Raw genomic sequence first — 19,717 nt, 5'->3', positions numbered from 1 at the left:
CAGGTCTGGCCACAGGTCTACATGTTTCTTGTATAATGGTATCACAATTGTCCATTCCAAATTCACTTGATATTGCCAAGCTACGTCTGATCAAGGCATGAGTTACAGATGTACTTTGTAGGGGTTGCGGTAGGTCCGAGTTTGGCTGTGCTGGGTCTGGAATTGGGTGATGGGGATCTCAGGTGAGGTTTGACCTGTCCAAGTTGGGCTGAACTGTGTTCAGGACAAGGTGAGCAGGGTCTGAGTTGGGCTTAGCTGGGTCTGAGGTGAGGAGGGTTCGAGGTGAGGTGAGCAGGGTCTGGAGTGGAATGTGCTGGGTTGAAGGATTTGAGCTTTGTGTGATGGTGCTTGGGTACCAGGTGCAGAATCCGCTTTTTGTGGATATGGCAATGGTTTTGGCTATCTTCTTTTTCCACATCAGTCCTAGAGTCCTCCCCTTTGGAGTTTTTGATGCTGCCTTGTTGTCTTTTCCCACTTTTGTCTTTGTACGAGTGTTTTTTGGGGTCATAGTTTTATATCTGCAGGTATCCTGTGCTTTCTTACACTCCTTAGAGCTAAGACTGGTACAGCACTAAGAAGGATCTTGCATTTTTAGAAGTTTAAAATTGTCCTTTACTCCAACTCAGTATGGACCTTCCCCTTCAACTCGGAAGACCCTCTCAAGAGGCCACGACCCTCTAAGGTGCTGATTCAGGAAAAGAACGAACGCTCGGAGGATTAAGTAAACGAGTCAGACAACAGCTCATATACTTTCTCCTGTTTTTTAACAGTTACCATCAGATTTTTATAGCCAAGCACAAGTGTATACGTGCCAAAGCTTACTTCCCATATTTTGACATTAACTCCTTATCTAAAAGTCACAATAGTCTGTCTTTGAATGAAGTCATAAATTCTGACTGGAGACTTGAGACATTAATATGCTGAGATATAACAATGTGACATTGCGTATGTGTCCAGACTGTAATGCCGCTACCCACGGCGCCCGCTGCAGCTCTTACCTCCGCTGTCGGGGCGCGCGGCACCCGGTCACGTGGTCCCCCTTCTCTCCCATGCGCGCGTCTACAGTTCCTGCTTTTCCTCCCGGTGAACTCAACCCGCCCCTTCCGTCGCGCGCGTCGCGCGCGTTACCATGTCCATCTCCACTGCCGCCAATGTACTTGTTCCGTCCCCACCTGTCCTGCATCCTGCCTCAGCCTATCAGCGCTCTACCTTCATCTGACATCACCGCTGGAGGTTCTCATTGTCTCCTGTCAGTATATAGTGCTACCAGCCCAGAGCTGATTGCTGAGCATAGTCAGTCTCTAGTTGTGCTTGCTACAAGCTACTTCGCAGTCTGCTCTTGTCTTCCGTTACAGACCCTAGCTTGAACCTGGACTCCCGATCTCTGGCACCCTCAAACCCCGGCTCGCCCTACGGACTTCTACCTTCTCCTCGACTTTGGCTTTGGACACCGACTACTCTTGATCTCTCCAACCCCGGATCTGGCAAGTACCTTTACCACTCTACACTCTCCTGTCCCGAACCAGGCTATCTATATGACTCTGCTAACCGGACCCGCTCACGCGGCTGTAGGGCGGTGGTTTTCCTGTATCCTCACCTCGGCCTCGCGGTCCAGTCCGGTTTGTGGTGAGCACTCCTATATTCCCGTGACACAGACTTCCTGCTTTTACAGGAACTGCCATCTGAACACATACTAGGCACTCAGCCAACATATATGGGCATATGTGGGGCAAAGGTGAACAACAGAATGGCTATATGATTATTACAATACAACTTGACTTTATTAATGAATAATGAGTACCCCCTATAAAATACACATTATCAATTCCCTCCTTTTGTCATCAAAATGACAATTCCTGTTATACAGTGTTGTTATATGAAAAATGGACATTATCATATTCCACTAGTGGAATAGGGATATTCGGCCTCATGGATCTAGAGTTATATGTTAAAGTAGTAGGGCCGGGAATGGGGGTCGTAACGTTCAGCGAAGCATACGTATGACTAAGTGATTTAGTAGAAGGTATAATCATTTTACATAATGATGAACACATTAATCTGCAACATGAAAAAATAGTAACTAATATTACAAACATGCAAATAATAAGTATTAATCCCATAACAATTCTCTTTCCCTCATTTTGTCATGGGTTCATAACATAATAACTCCTATATTTTTTTTTATATTGTTGATATACTTTGTCGTACTGAACTAGTGGGGCAGGTTTTGGGGTCAGAAGGAAATAAAAATATATATATGGCCACAGGAGTTCTTGTTTGTAGAGAGATATATATCGGTGTGGCTGGTATAATATCTTTTCTGTTTACCAGGTTGACTATTACTACAAAACCCATTACCAATTTCTAAATTACTATTCACACTGCTCTTATATGACTACTAGCACATTATGGTGGCTAAAAATTTCTGAAAATTGGTGGGGGCTAATTTCTACCGGGAGCGATTGCACAAATATCCATCTTGCACGCATCTTTCATACTGCATTTATTCAGAATGGCAAAACAGCAAAATGGCTACTATGGTAAAAAATGGCTGACTTATGATCCTTTTCTTGTGGCTGACACAAGCCTCTGGGTGACCTCCCACTTTCCTCATAGCCTCATATCCAATCTTCTTAGTCCCCTCTTATTCTTTAGAGACAGTCTATTTAAAGAACAGTTAACCATTGCATAGTCCTGCTGGACCAGGAAATTGTCCAATTGTGCCTTGTCATTCCTTTTCAGCCATTATATTGGCCCAGTTGATTTCTTCTCGGTCTCTTCTTCTGGGGAACTGCCAACATCACCGAAAAGAGGCATAGCATCAGTGGGGGTGCAACGCACTTCTGGATCAAAGTTTACTGCATATGACACATACATAGAGAGTGATGAGTAGGACAGACACACATACAAAAGCATCCACTAGCTTCACTTCCAGAGAACTAATCCAACCACCAAGTCCCAACAAATCCCACCTTTAAACACTGGACTATTTTTCCCAAATAACATGACCTGTTCTAGTTGCAGGGTAATATTCTATCTGTCCTTCTATCACAGAGTCAATAACTTCCCTAGGGCAAGCTCGTATTTCTACACCCTTCGTAACCAATTTCTTATAGATGGTTCTACAAATGTCTTATATCATATTGTCCTTTTCTCAAGGGGTTAAATATAACACTCATTTTCCTGGGGTGCAACCTATTGAATATAGATAGTACATTGGGTTACATTATACATAAAATATGGGCTTTGTTTGCCAGGATTCCATTGTGTGACAAAAAGTGTGCATATATGCTATACACAAATCAATAAAAACAAAATAACAATTACTAAACAAAATATACCTGTTACTACCCTATCGTCTTTGTGTGCACACTATTTACACAAACCTAATAGAATATACATTATAATTAAAATAACAAAACCTGTAAAGAAAAAAAGATTATTAAAAAGTTCAAAGTTCATGTGTTGAGGCCCGGAATTTTGGCTGTGTCTTTAGGCTTTTCCACCTTGGCTATGGTGTAACTCGAAGCAACCGTGAGTGGTGCTGGGATAAGTTTCATATGCGTAACGTGGATCCAAAAAGAGACCTCTGCCACTTTAATTGCTGTAACGGTGATGAGTAGTACTTTTAATAGTAGTAGTAGGGCCTTTTCTTCTGGGATGAAGAACGTTCTTGTGTAGGAAATGTTTGACCATTAACCCGTCTCTCGTAGGTGCACTTTCAACTTTGACATGTGCCTAGCGAGACTCAAAAATATATTAGTTGCATACAATACTTACTAATTGTTTTACTTAACAGTCACTGTGGTCTTGACTTTGCTACAATCTAAATTCATTAAAATTGGTGCCCCAGCTATTGCCAAACCAAAAGAAAAAAAATGGCTAAAATAATTCTGTGTAGAACTCCAAACTAATTACTTGTAATATAATTTCTTTGAAAAGTGCCAAGCACACTGCCAACTTTAAAAGGCACTCAGCATTATTCTTAAAAAAATAATAATTTCAGATTTCGTTCATCCCGGGCACTAAGCCATCTAACTTCTGGGCATAGACAGCTATATGATAAACAGCAATAACACCCCTCCTTTGTTCACATAATTTTTTATATGTGAACAATATTACAGAAAGGATAACAGCATTTATAACATAACTAACTATTGTTGCTCGATCTGTAGCAAAACTAACCTGAAACCTTTGGGTATAACATTTGCATTAAAAACCCTTAAAACACTACTGAATATAAATATAATCTGCTATAGTCTTCTGACAGAAAACCTTTAAAGCACAAAATAGAACAAACTGTAACATAAAAATTATAGACACAGATTTAAAAACTGTTTGTTATTTTCTGGAATTGGAACAAGCTTGAAATAACTTTCTGGGCATCCTGCCAAAACCTTAGAACAAAACAGATAAGAAAAAAAACTGTTAATTACATTGCAATATAATTTGGGACAGCTTAAAAAATGCAGCTCCTCACACGGCCCCATTACAAAATAAAATGTGATTGCTATTTAAAAATTAAAACTGGATTTTTGTTAAACAGGAAATTATAGGCTTAATATATACTTTAAACAGTTTATAATTACTTGTTACACACAAAAGAAACAAAAATAATACAACAAAAATTACCAAGACAAGACAATGCAAAACTGTTTGATCCTGCCTGCAAACTATATTAATAAAAATGTCCCTTTCTTTTATTATCATATCCTAAACTACAGTTAAACCTAATTTGTAGCTACAGAGCTTCAGTTAACTTTCGTGTCTGGAATGTATCTGTATCTCTGCACATTCTCTATTACTTGAGAAGGGTCTCTTAAGGGGGGGCAGGGGCTGTCTGGGCTGCTATTCTGATTCTCTCTCATCCTTGAGATGGAAATGGAGAAGTTGGAAAAATATATCTTTCTGGTTTTAAGAAACATTCGTCTGGCCAGTACGAATAAATCCTTAAAATATACCAGTGACCGGGCTTAATTATAAAAAATTTTTTTCACATTTGCCCATTCTTTGTCCTTTTCTCAACTGGAACACCCTACCAGAGACTCTCACATCCACCACCAGTTTAAGTTCTTTCAAATCTAAGGCTGTCTCACATTTTAACCTGGTCTGTAACTGTTTCATACGCTCATAATATATATTTTCTTTAACTGTGCACGCAATGTCTTGTATATAATGTATACCCTGTTCATTTATGTAACTGTAATTGTAACCATGTATTATTTGTTTTACTCTGTGCCCAGGACATACTTGAAAACAAGAGGTAACTCTCAATGTATAACTTCCTGGTAAAATATTTTATAAATAAATAAATAAATAAAATAACCAGTCAAACTCTCCCTTGCCCAGTATTGATTAGTTTGTGTTGTAGAGGGGGTGTACACCTTTAAAAATTAAACTTCAACGTGAGCAATTAATTATATTCTTAATTTAGAAACACTTGCAAGTTCCTAGATAATAATTTTGTATACGTACAATTAACCGACATTCATATTATTCAATGCGCATAAAACTTTCACATGGTTAGGATTCACTCAGATTATACAAGCACACAGGGATTACTCAATCAATCAATCTTTTTACCATATTTATAAAATCTAATGAAACATTCTGGGGAAAAACTAATTTTCCTACCTTGAATTTACACATAAAATATATTTTCCACTGAGATTTACAATACTTGAGAAAACCTGAGATTCTCAATACTGCGGAAAAGACCCGTCTGAATTTAGACAAAAATAATCTACTAAAAAAATGTTAAAAAAACTCGATAGACTATAACCTTGGTTTCTCTGGTTCTCTTCTTAGGGGCTGGACTGCAATTACTGTCAAAATGTCCTGTCTCTTTACAATTATAACATTTTCTGCCCTTTATTTTCCTTTGCTTTCTTAGCTTCCCTGCTCTTTTTTTTCCATTCTCTACCTTAGTAGGAATTTCTGACAATCTTTTATGCTTCCAACCAATATACCCAGTCTCTACTTGCGTCCCAATTTCTACATGTAAACTTTTCACAAAAGCCGCCACTATATGTGGTCTTGCGCTCGTCTCCACTTCCTCAATACCTCCATATGCCTATGTTATTTCCAATAATCTATCGGCAAATTCGCTTGCTGTTTCTTCCTTATTCACTTGCGTTATGTTAAAAATAAATGCAGCAGTTATAATTTTTTTTTTTTTGAGCCCATGCGTTCTTTGACGGACCTGCATATGAGTGTCAGTATCTGATTCTGATTCACCCTCTGACTTTTCCCTGTCCTGTTAATGGTCCTGACAGGGGTTAATTCCTGCCTAGAGCCCGTCTCTTCCCCAACCGTACCGTTCTGCCTGGCAGGCATATCAATAGGGAGTGGTCTAGGGAGCCTATTGCTTCGGGTTCCCCGTTAAGCCATAGAGACTTCTTCATCGGAGACTGCCTCAGAGTCTGTGACCTGGGAAAGGTTAGGGGGTTCAGAGGGTTTGAGAACAGGGACACTGGGGTAAATTGGGGCTACCTATGGAGATGGTAATTGTCCCGGTGCATTATGCATTTTGAGAGTTATAATAAAAACAATTTCAGTTGGTCGAACTTCAAAGGTGCAATTTTGACACAGGCTGCAGCACATTACTTATCAGTTTTAACACATTTCTTATTGTTATTTGTTATTGTTAGTCTTATACTTTATTTTTGTCAGGCTCACTTCCAGACAATATTTTACTTTATTACCCATACTGTAATTAGCTTATAAAGAAAACTTATCTTAATGCAATATAACCTTATCTAAATATACATGATATAAGGTCCCTATAGACAGCCCAGTATAAAATAGGACTTTATAATTTAACCCCTGTTTTACAGCGGGGACTTTAACATCTGCTTTGTAGACAGGATTCTATATCTGCTACTTGCCCATTATACAGACAGGACTCTTTTAACTTCTGGGTTTTTTTTTAAATACATATTTCAATATTTTAGATTGATTTTCTCTTTTAAAGCAGTGAAATGTAGAAATTGGACCCTATATCTTAACAATTTCTAACAAGCAGCACAGCGTTATTTAAGGGACTTTCACCCCTATCTAGGTTTAAGGGACTCTAACCCTTAAGTTTAAGGGACTTTCACCCTTATCTAAATATATATGATGCAAGCAAGCACAGCACAGTAAATATATAAACAAAGACAGCGTAGTTATACACTTTATAAAAATATTCCCCACTTTTTTTTTTTGTACTTTTCCACAGTAACCTTAGAGTATTTCCAGATATACACTTATATCTAATTCCTTTGTCCCAGTCAGGGACTATAACCCCTGACTAACTATATGAGTCTACAACCCATATGCTTATGACATAATCTATAATCTTCCCGTAAGGGGGTATTGCTACAATAGGGTTGCTAGATAAGTAGACACCGGAAGGCTAAGACAGATAAAATAATATCTTGTACTTACCCCCACCAATGGCTTCTTATCCCCAGTTTCTGACGCCACTTGTAAAATCGTCCTTTACTCCAACTCAGTATGGACCTTCCCCTTCAACTCGGAAGACCCTCTCGAGAGGCCACGACCCTCTAAGGTGCTGATTCTGGAAAAGAACAAGCACTCGGAGGATTAAGTAAACGAGTCAGACAACAGCTCATATACTTTCTCCTGTTTATTAACAGTTATCATCAGATTTTTATAGCCGAGCACGAGTGTATACGTGCCAAAGCTTACTTCCCATATTTTGACATTAACTCCTTATCTAAAAGTCACAATAGTCTGTCTTTGAATGAAGTCATAAATTCTGACTGGAGACTTGAGACACTAAAATGCTGAGATAGTACAATGTGACATTGCGTATCTGTCCAGACTTCCTGCTTTTACACGAACTGCCATCTGAACACATACTAGGCACTCAGCCAACATATATGGGCATATGTGGGGCAAAGGTGAACAACAGAATGGCTATATGATTATTACAATACAACTTGACTTTATTAATGAATATGGAGTACCCCCTATAAAATACACATTATGAAGAAGTTAGACTGATCCATTGTTGAAGCACACGTTCTTATCAAGTTCAGTAAATATGGCAATACAATTTCTGTATGAATTTATGTAAAGTACCGCTGATATCACATGGGGAACATTCGGCACACAGTGTTACTGGTGGGAGAGGAGTTGGTAATTGGTTGTCTACATTTGCAAGTTGTCAAAAATAGGAGTATACCTGTAGCTTTACCTGTATAATACAATGAATATGCAATACACATTAATTAGTATTTCAGTACATTCTGAATGGCAGCCATGAACAACAAAAATTAACAAACTGGTATTACAATAATTCACATGTACAAGAAGGGATCCGCAACAAGAGAAATCCAATGGTGTCTATGGCAAGGGAACATCCTGGTGACACTACACTGCACTAGGTTTCAGTGCACTAGGGCAGTGTAACAGGGGACTTATCCCTGTTCAGTAATGTGACTTTAATCCAGCAGTGTGGTGGTTAACCTCTGGTAGCAAATTAACTAGCACCACCTGCCTGATTACAGGTAGTAGAAAAAGCCTGCCTTTGAGACAGGAAGTAACTCCTCCCTAGCTCTGACTGAGAGCTGACCTTTGGAGAGATAGAGCAGTGTTTTTGAGTCTCACAGGAGAGACTGACTAAAAGAATACCCATCTCTGGAGCTGACCGGTCTTGAGCTCTGCACAGCAGAACTGATTTTCAAGACACAGGGAAAACTACTACACCTGAAGCTGAACCAGGAAGTGAGATTTTCCCTCCAAGAAACAGATAAGACTTTTATTCTTAAGAGACTGCTTATATCTGCTTATTTTCATGCTATATGTTTTGGGGCTGCGAGAACTGCTTGACTAAGGGAGATGTGAACTAATTGCATAGGATTTCACTAGAAATACTCCCAAGTAAATGGAAGCTTTGTTCCCCCCCCCCCCCCCCCTGTGTTTGGATAATTTCCTGATGAAAAGGAACAGGCACAATAAAGCCTATTATAATTTCACATTATAAAGCCTCCTAATTGTGTACCTCTGTGAACGTCCGTCCACAGACAGACAGCAGTTTTAGAAGATGGTCTGCAGGGTTAGAACAGAGTAAGTACACTACTGTATACACTTTTTCCTCTAATGTTTTTTTTTACACAGCATTTACTGTATGTCTATGAGTCTCTATTCTTTTTCATCTTCCTAATTTTGTCTTTTACAGTGAAGCGATTCCGCTGGTGGACGAGATCAGCCTGGAAAATGATGAGCGATCTGCTTCAGAGGTTTAGGACACTGCAGAAGAAGCATGATATTCCAGTGTCTGAGACCACTATCCAGCTAATGAAACGTGATTTGTGCTGGAGCATACTTTATTTATGCATGCCAAGCGATATGTGTGGACGTTATAGTATTTTCCGATGCATTCCTCCTAATCAATTTTGTTTTATTATTGCAGAGTTTTTACCATATGGGATGTTAACATGACTAAGAGTTGACCAAGCACGTGCATGGATTGATAGTGGAAAAAAGTTTGAGGATGTTATATTTTCTCATGAGACATCAATCGCGCTGGAAAGATTTTCCACTATGGAATTCTATAAAAATTAGTTGTGCATGTGAGTGGCAATCCCAAAACTTGGACAAGGACCCATAGTTCTATTTGAAGTTACTACGGTATAAACACTTTCTGTTTTTTTGTATCTGAATGTGACCCTTCACATCGGGTCTCCGATTCTTCAAAGAAAACATCCCAAAACACAGTGCATCTGCTAATTTTTTTACAGACAGTGGAATCAACTGGTCAGAACTCTACCAGAGTAATTACTATAACTGTTTTGAGCAGTACTATACTATTATTTGTGCTGTGCGTTGTGTGTGCTTGTTTTATTTTTGGCAATAACTGTCCTGTATTTGTCTCTATATTTCTAGATCTCCGATTTGAACGCCATAGAATGTGTGGCAAGCATTCAAACATCATCTGAGACAGTATGTGAAGCCGGGAAACAAAGATGAGCTAGAGAACAGAATTATGAAGTACTGGAAGGAGTGTCTAACTGTGGAAACATGCAATTATTGCAGAAATAATATAAATAATCTGTTGCTGGTGGTTATTGAAAGAAACAGAATGTAGTTTTCATAAATCATTGCCTTGTATTTCACACTAAACTATTTTTGTTTACACATATCTTTTTTTTTATGACTCTTCCAGATACAAGTTTCAGAAACATCTGACAAGTATCGATCACTAGTGATGGGGTGTTAACATCTTCATCAGAGTTGGCCATTGGTTAACAAACGTCCGGTTAATTGGTTTAATCATCATTCACACTTTTAACAATGCATGCAATCGGTGTAAAGCGGGCAACCTTTTGTATACCACGCCAAGCTCAGACATGGACACTCTGGGAGGAGCAGGTGGGTTCACATGAATGATAGATGCTGAATGTGAGAAAAGCAATATGGGTGGGGGAGGGTATGCACTGTTTGCTTATAGTCATTATTAAGAGAAGGCTAAATTGGGCTGTACAGTTTAATAATAAAAACAATATAAAAATAATTTACAGTAGATAACTACTTGGACCTGGAATATTCCCAAAGATACAACTGAGGGTAACCTTATTTACGTATATTCTTCCTACAAGCACTTTTACTAATCACGTTAAGACAGCTAAAGAAGTCCAACCTTTCCCCCACAAACAGGTCATTTAATGGTATCTAGACATAACGTAGCGGCATAAAAAGTGCATTTGAACTTGGTTAGTTTTGTGTGCAAATTCCGGTTGTTGCATTTTAGCCTGCACTAATGTAATAAAATCCCATGTTCTGCTTAGCCGCGTGTCTTTGTGTTGCCATAATTGGGTGGGTGAGTGGGTGTGTGTGTGTTCAGGGGATTCAGGTGCTGTGTGTGAAGAACCAAAGCCGGGTAATTATGCCATAAATTACTGCAGGAATATCCCCCCCACCCAAAGCGTGAAAACAGGAACTTTAGGTACTGTATATACACCTTACTATACTGCAGTATGTTAAATTATCAATGCATCTACTGTAATGCTAAATTGGAGAAACAGGTGCACTCACTTGACTCCTGCATGGAAATGCCTTGCGTGCATGCCCATCACCAGAAGGTTACACTCAATATCCAATTTGAATCTCCTTCAGCAGAAGGAAAAGAACAGCAATCTAGAGAACTGATTCAAAAGTCGAAAATCATTCATTGAACAGAATCGACGTTTCCGTCCATAACTCGGACCTTTGTCAAGATAGTGTTGTGTATTACTAACATCGCTTAAATACATGCTAAAGTGATTACACACCAGTGTGACTTATGTCATCACATTACATATACTACAGACATCATTGCATGCAGAAAATACTGTACATCATCAGAATAAACAAATAGTTGCCTAGGCAATAGTAGTTACAGTACATGCCCGACCAACAATTACAAGCAAGATAGACAGGCCAAAAATCTAGTGCAAGTGTCACGTTGTAGCTAAAATGGTTTAAAAGGGAAATCTTTAACCTTTAAAGAAATTGTGAATATAGATTAACAGAATATTAACACAAATATGGACAAACACTGTAGAAAGTGATAGACTCACATTGAATATAAATCTAGGGCAACAAAAATGCAGTTAGTTTAAGCCAATCTGCACAATAATGGATTAGATTACAATAGTTTTCGAATAATATATAATTTCATTATATATTATTAAATCACTGTGACCTAGCGTCTACAAGTATATAAAAGAAAACCATAAATAAAAACATGATTAGGTTGACAGAAGCATAGACGGGACTAAATGACTTATAGCTATTAGCAATGCAAAACAGAATTTCATATTTACACTATTTATCAAAAAACTACACAAACAAAGCATGTATTTTTATCATTCATTGTCATCCTGAGGTATAATGTATATTCCTCAGGACAGACTTTGAACCTGCTGGAAAAATACATTATGTGATCTTGCATAATAATAGAGGTTTAGTGAATGTCGCCACAGTAGGATAGAAAATGCTCTATTACAGGATGGTGTCATTTGCCATTATAAATTGTATCAATTATATAAAACCGTATCAACATCACGGCATAAACAAGTTTGGTTAGATTTTTTATTTTATTTATAAAAAATGTTTTACCAGGAAGTAATACATTGAGAGTTACCTCTTGTTTTCACGTTTGTCCTGGGCACAGAGTTATAAAAAAATACATGGTTACATTAAAAGAACAGGGTTATACAGTGAATTCACAGACATTTCATGGACAGATAGAGTTGGAAAATTGGGTACAGGGGATAAAGGGCTTGTGAGTTTCAGATTCAAATAGAGCAGCTTTAACCTCACTTTACCATCACCAAACATCAGTGAATGGCAACAAATGGCTCACACCCTTTGGCTGCCCTTCGGCTGCACCAGAGGGGAGCAGTTCTTGGGGACGTACACTGGGGTGGTTGAGATTGGATCTGTTGCAGCAGTGAACAAAAAGTTCTTTGTGTCCTCTTGGCTCATTAACATTCCAGTGGGTGGGGTTGATGTTCCACAAAGTACAAGCACATGTTAACCCTTAGCATGCTGGTCCTATGCAGAGGGGAGCAGTTCCTTGGGAGCCCCATCAGGCTGTCCGCCTTTGGGGCAACACAGATGTACACTGGGGTGGTTGAGATTTAATCTGTTGCAGCTGTGAACAAAAAGTTCTTTGTGTCCTCTTGGCTCATTAACATTCCAGATGGTCAAACATGTCCTATAAACGAGTTGCTATGATTATAATGAAGTACATTGCATTAGTACTGAAATCCACAAAGTATTGGAAGTCGGTCAGTGGTTTGAGATAGTGCTTTAATTCAAACGTCAGTTTGTGCATTGTAGAAACTCGTCTGGTTTCAAGGTTATGGTCAGATGGTTGCTGACCTCAAACCACAGACACTCGAAAGGTAAGTATAGACACATCTCTTTTATTAAATATGAAAGAATAACTTGACTTAGCCATGTACCCTAAGTCACTTGTCAGCAAAAGATGATTAAAATCAAGGACAGAACATAGAACACAGACAGAACCCAATGCTACTTCCAATGACACCGATACACAAGTAAAGTACCTATATACATATATGTATATATATATATATATGTATATAGGTACTTTACTTGTGTATCGGTGTCATTGGAAGTAGCATTGGGCTCTGTCTGTGTTCTATGTTCTGTCCTTGATTTTAACTATATATTGCCATGCCCAGTAGCACTCCGTTTTGACACTCATGCAAATATATATAGTGTGGTTACTTTGGGGGTATATAAATTAGGAGCTTACTGGTTTTCTCTGTTCAGCAAAAGATGATGCCAAATTTGGATCTGTAGTGGATCAGCCAATTCCTTTGGTCCGTGGATTTTTGTGGATCAATCTCAACAAAGGCCAATTCGCGTATTGTGGATTTTATTATTGTTATTACCAATACACTCCATGGATTCCTCAAACTGTGGACAGATTTATAGAATCCAATCCATGGATTCAGCATTCCGTTTTGCGGATTCTTAAGAATCTGCCAACAGATTACTGAATCCACAGATTGGATTCTACAAATCCATCCACGGGTTGTATCCAATGGCGGTTTTTGATGAATCCGTGCAAATTAAATTCTACCAAATCCATTTGCGGATTTTACACCGTAAAACGGATTTTGTGGGGGGAAATGCGAGAAAATCCGGGAGACGGATTTGAGCGAATTCATCCATCTCTACTAAACACACCCTACGTTCTGCCCACAGCATCTGCCTTTTCGCCCACCTTATTACCTCCTCTCCTGCCTACAAGACTTCTCCCGTGCTGCCCCCTTTCTCTGGAATTCCCTACCACGTACCATCAGACTCTCCCAGATTTCAGATATGTAAATACTCCCTGAAAACTCACCTTTTCAAAGAAACTTACTCGCCATAACTCTAACATCCAACTTCCCTCCAACCCCATTTGAACCAGCTGTGTGGCTGGACCAATCTCCATCCTATGTAACATCCCCCCTTCCCCCACAAAACCTTAATGGCTTCAGCTGTCAGACTGGGGAATATTCTAACCTGGGCCACTCCATATCCTACAATGAGCCACCTTACCTTCTTGTTTCAGCATTGTCCCTCATTCCCTATAGAGTGTAAGCTCTCACGAGCAGGGCCCTCATCACATCTTTGTATGTATTTGTGCATGTCTGTCCTCACTTTAACTGTTTATGTTGTTGTAATATACAGAACTCGGTACCCCATTGTTTCCACGCTGCGGAATATGTTGGCATTTTCACAAATAAACAATAATAATAATAATCTTGTGCATGTGAAGATCTCTTTACTGGGGCTTTTTAACTTAGTTTTTTTGTGTTATCGCTAACACTGTTTAACAAGACATATTTATTTGTGTATGCAAATGAGATGAATATCGCTATCCATTTATGAATAAATCTTTTTTTGTGAATACGGGGATCATATATAAATATATCACAGTGATCCCCTGTTTTAATAATGTTGATCAAAAGTGACCTTTAGTGTACCTAAGACTTTAATGTAGCCTTTACTGATAACATTCTGTACTTTTCTATTAAAATACCACTCTTGATTTGTCCAGATGCCTCAACTGTCACAGGATTTTTTTTTCTGCGGCGGTTAATATCTATATCATAAATATGTTAGGGATACTGGATAGAATTGCCCTTTCCATTTGGAAAAAACAAGTTTGTGGGTCATAGCACAATAATACTTGCTTTGGCATTCCCTTACAAAAGTAGTTGTATATAAAATCTAATGTTACTGCATGTAAAATAAGATTGACATTGTTGAAGGTATGAGAAAATGCCATGCCCCTGATCCATAGCCAATACCGCCGGCCGACGCTTTCCATGGTTAGCATACAAAATCTGATATGATCCATTTGACTTTTTTGACCTTGCCATTTTTCTTTTTTTTTTCTCCCAAGGTTAATTGTTTAAATGCGTAATGTAACTGCATGATAAATTCAAGAAAAATAACCTTTCACATGTGCATTCAGTATCTGTCTGTTAGACATTGCCTTCAATCTATTCGACCTTGCCTTCCCACCAACACAAAATTAGTTAATATGAACGTTTCACGGAAAATGAATGCACCCATAAACCTTTTTTTTTTTTTAAACTGGTGTAGCAATTAAAAACAGTCCACAGATTTTAAGGTGATCCAGAATAGTTCTTTTTTTCGAAAGAGAAGAAAATGAATGTTATACAAGTCACTGAGATTCAGCCTTTCGATTGCAATTACAGAAGAAAAGGCTTTGACAAGTTAAATAGTTGGCACAAATGAAAATGGTGACCAGACAACAGGTTCAGAGAGCTGAAAAGAAGGCTTTTATTCTATCTGGCATGTAATGGCCCTGGTGCTGCCACCTTTAATACTTTTCAATACGTTTTTAAGTGATTTCTGGAACAAAACTGAAATTACTCAGAGATCTTGCTTCCTGGTTCTCACACTGAAATTAAACAGAGCAATCCTTGTCACTAGCAATCTGTGTCTCAGTGAAGCCAAAACATTGCAACTCTTTAAAATGACTAGTGAAAAGACGAGAAATACATGTCTATTTAGAGCAAACCATTCTCAGATGATGATTAAAATCTCTAGTAAATAATACTTGTCATTATCTTTTGGATATATAACACTGGACCATCTCCATGGATGGGTGCTTGATATGTCTAAGGCCTGGGACCCGGTGCGCCCGGCGGCGCGGGCGGCCACACGCGAGTTCCCCACCAGCAGGGGAATCCTCCCGAGCCGGTCCCGGTCCCCCCTGGCTGCACAGCTCACTACACGCTGTGACGTGTCAGCCGCTACGGGATACAAGAGAATGGTGATCCCTAGCATTGACGCGTCACGTGGTGTGGCTGTGAGCCAATGAGGAGGGGAGGCTTCGGGAGGAGGAGAGGCTTCGGGGAGCGGGGAGGAGTGTGGGGGGAAAGCAGCATGAGTGCCTGTCTATGTGTGTGTATGTGTGTGTCTGAGTGCCTATCTGTGTTTGTGTATGTGTGTGCCTGAGTGCGTGAGTGCCTGCCTCTGTGTGTGTGTGTGTATGTGTATGAGTGCCTGCCTGCGTGCGTGTGTGTGTGAAAGAGTGCCTGCGTGTGTGTATGTGTGTGTCTGAGTGCGTGAGTGCCTGCCTCTGTCTGTGTGTGTGTGTGTGTGTCTGCGTGTGTGTATGAGTGCCAGCCCGAGCCCGTGGAGGGAGGGAGGGGGGGGAAGAGTAGCGGGTCCCTCCGCTCAAGCCACGCCCCCCCTCCCGCTCAAACCTCCCACTCCCGCCCACCTCCCGCTCCGGCTCCCGCTCCCTACAGACCGCATATCGCGGTCTGTGTCTGTCAGCGCCCCGCCTGTCTGCAGTGCTGGAGCGCTGATGGAGGGAGTGGGGCCTTAGCCTAAGCCACCATTGCTTTGGAGAGAATGGAAATGCTTTAACTCTATATGTAAGATATTTTCTTCTGTAGACTCCGGGACAAGAAATTACGGTCCGGATACATCGAGCTCCGGTAAGACAAAAATGCTGTGTTGTCATTCAAGTTGCACCGCTAAAAATAATGAATTTTTTATCGGATCCGTTAAAAATATTGGATCTGTTCAAAATAGTGCAATAACGTGTTTTTAGGTTTTATCATGTTCTGATATTTTTCGAAATGGGATTGACGGCAGAAACACGGCACTTTTTTTAAAATCACCTACTTCAGGCTTGTGTTAGCCCTGTCTTGCCTATGTATATGATGGCTGTCACGGGAGACCAGGCAATTTACACCTTTTAAACCGGGATCATATGATTGAGCAAAACAAGCAGGTAAAATAATTTGTAATTTATTCCAGGAAAAGACATACACACAATGGATCACAATATGCAATAGAAAACACACTTACTGGGGATCTGGGCTAACGAACTAAACTTTCCTAGTCCAAATGGCTACAAAATGAAATCTGTATGAGCCCTTTCCAATGACCGGGAAGTACTCACAAACGTCCTGGAACTCCATTCGGCATGCAGTTCCAGCCCCGACCACTGCGTTATGTTTTCAGAAATTGGTCCCTGAAGAGCGGGACTTAGAAATTTTCTAACCTTGAAATCTCTGAAGCCGGCTCGCATCTATTTCTCTCAGAGCATGTTTTGGGGATCTTGAATTTGCTGCTGGTGAATTGGCGCATAGAATCTGAGGTCCTGAATGGCTGCTAGGTTTCTTATAGGTTTTGGAGTCCCATTCACAAAACACTACAGCCAATCAACACATGGGAATTTCTCTGCCAGCCTAACCCCGATTTGCCAGTATTCTGAAGCCAGACGGGCACTGATTTCAATTCTGCTAAGGGGCATGTGCCAACCTGGCACCTCTGCCTCTTAGCATATTGAGCCCCCCGCTGTGTCAGGCTCCTCAAATCTGGGGCTGGGCAAATGGTAGCTGGATAGCCCTTTGTTATACCAGGTTTTGGGTACTTGAGTGTAACTCTAGTACCCCACCTGTTCTAACATCTTGGCATCCCTGAGGCTTTCAAGTCCGGGACCAGAGCAGACACAGTGGCACCACGCCTGGTGGCTAGCTAGTCGCTCGGAACCCGGGACTTGGAATCAAACAGTTCATATACAGGTTACAAGCATATACACCTATTAAATATAATCCTTTAATAAAATATACCTTTACACTGTATCTTGTGCTAAAAATGTCTAAGTCCCCCTTTCAGGTGTCAGGGATAGAATAAGGAGATATACCCTCTACTCTTACTAGCCTTATCCCTGCCACACTGTAGAAACCTGACTTTACACTTGGCACACAAATAAAACCCTCACAGCTTTATCACATAGCTGGAGCACCCCCTGAACCCCTATACCCGGGTCAGGGTGACTTGGGCACGAACTGGGCATTCCCCCTTATACTAGGGACCCCGGTACCATTCTGGGGATACCTTGATCCCTTATGTCCTTTTTTCCTTTTTGGTCTGGGCTGAAGCAGGGACTCCTGCCGGTGAGTCGCAAGAATGTTTCCAGGGTAGGATTTTGACCAGAGCACCAGGATTCAATGTATCCAAGAATCGCACCTGATTCTCAGGTACATCTTTGGGGTATCCCGTAACGTGGGGACCCCGCTACATAGCCACAATCTGAAAAGACTTTCTCTGCAAAACCCACCCTGAAACTCCTAGCCTAGCAATCTCTGCTTGCTGGCACTCTGTAAGGAATACGGTCCTGGGTCTGGCTGGATCACTCTTACAGGGCTATAGAGTTCCAGGCAAATCCCTCCCTGCACTGAGCAGTCAGAACCACCTGCTCCTGCAATTACACGGCAGTTTGTTTGACACTGCCTTCTATGCAGCCCTGTCCCTATTGGCTGCCCATGCTATTTAGTGCCTGCCCTTCCCCCAGGAAGTTGCTGAACATAGACTTTCATTCAAAGTAGCTGTGCTTGTCACAAGCAGCTCTGTTTTGGCTGACTTGGCCTTCTTGTGCAATGGTCACCTTTTCCTGAAGCCTTCAGCGGCTACACTGAAGTCCTCAGTGTTCCTGTGGCCTGTCTGCAGTCCTTGCTTTCCTGTGGCCTTCTCTACTTCCTGTTCCCCCTTCCAGAAGCCTTATCGCGCTGCAGCACCTACACTGAAGCGCCTTCGCTGAATTTTTTCCTGTTGCCGAATCCTGCCTGTGACCTTGACCTTCGCTCCTGTGCCACCTGCCTTGACCCCGGCTTGTCAATGGATTACTCTGCCTTCTCCAACCCTGACCTGGCTACGCACGACTACGGACTACGCAATCCGGACCCGGCTTTGTGGTCTAAGGTCATTGTATATCTATCCCCACCTCAGCCCCATGGTCCGGTCCCGATTTGTGGTGAGCATAAACGTTTCACTCTCCTGGAAAGACAAAAACACAAAAATTCTTTATTGTCGCATAATTTACACACAGTCACAGTAATGCATGTGCGACAGCCAGGTCCAAGAGCTGACACTCTAGGACCCCAAAACACGGATCAGAGGCAACCAAGTGGGCTTAACCTTTATTATTGAGCCTGGTTACCCCCTCACCGTCACAATGGCCAATATTTCAGCCATTATATAAATAGGCAAAATAAGCTAAACCAGCATGGAATAGGTGATAAAATCTTACTTTCAATATATTACAGTACATATTAACCCCTCATGTAGCTCAAGTTGTCAACTAGTCATGACTTTCCATGACTAGCTAACCACAGTGGGCTTGAAAGGGGTTAATATCAACATTAAACTATACTACCACTTGCTCTGTAGACCCGGGCAGTAGGGGTGACTGTGAGGCCCGAAGGCCCATCCACATTTGGCCATCCTGAAGATCCTAGCAGGTGGGGAAACGCCTGATCTAGAGCATGTTCATGACTTCCAACAGTCCGGGGAATCCCTGCGAGGATGTGGGAGTCGATGCGGATCACTATCAGCTCTGAGAGACCATTCAGGGCTGACTATCCACAACAGAATGATCAGAGTAGCATAGGACTATATGTCTGTACATAGTTATGTTTCTGTTGGGTGAGGGATCTGCAGGCCCACTCAGGTACAGTTGATCTGGGCCATGATCCAGGGATCTGCACCTATATGATCTGCCACTGGCTATGGTAATCATTTCATTGGGTGCAAATTTCTCCCCGGGGTCCCTGACCTCTAATCTCAAGCATCAATACAAAAGGCATGAGGCAGGGACACCCTAAAACACATTTCATTATCAAAAACATAACATAAAAAAAGTGTAAACTAA

The sequence above is a fragment of the Ascaphus truei genome, chromosome 1 (assembly GCF_040206685.1).
Source record: "Ascaphus truei isolate aAscTru1 chromosome 1, aAscTru1.hap1, whole genome shotgun sequence".
In the NCBI taxonomy this organism is placed as follows: domain Eukaryota; kingdom Metazoa; phylum Chordata; class Amphibia; order Anura; family Ascaphidae; genus Ascaphus; species Ascaphus truei.
The sequence above is the reverse complement of the archived record's forward strand: the minus strand, read 5'-3'. Positions refer to the sequence as shown.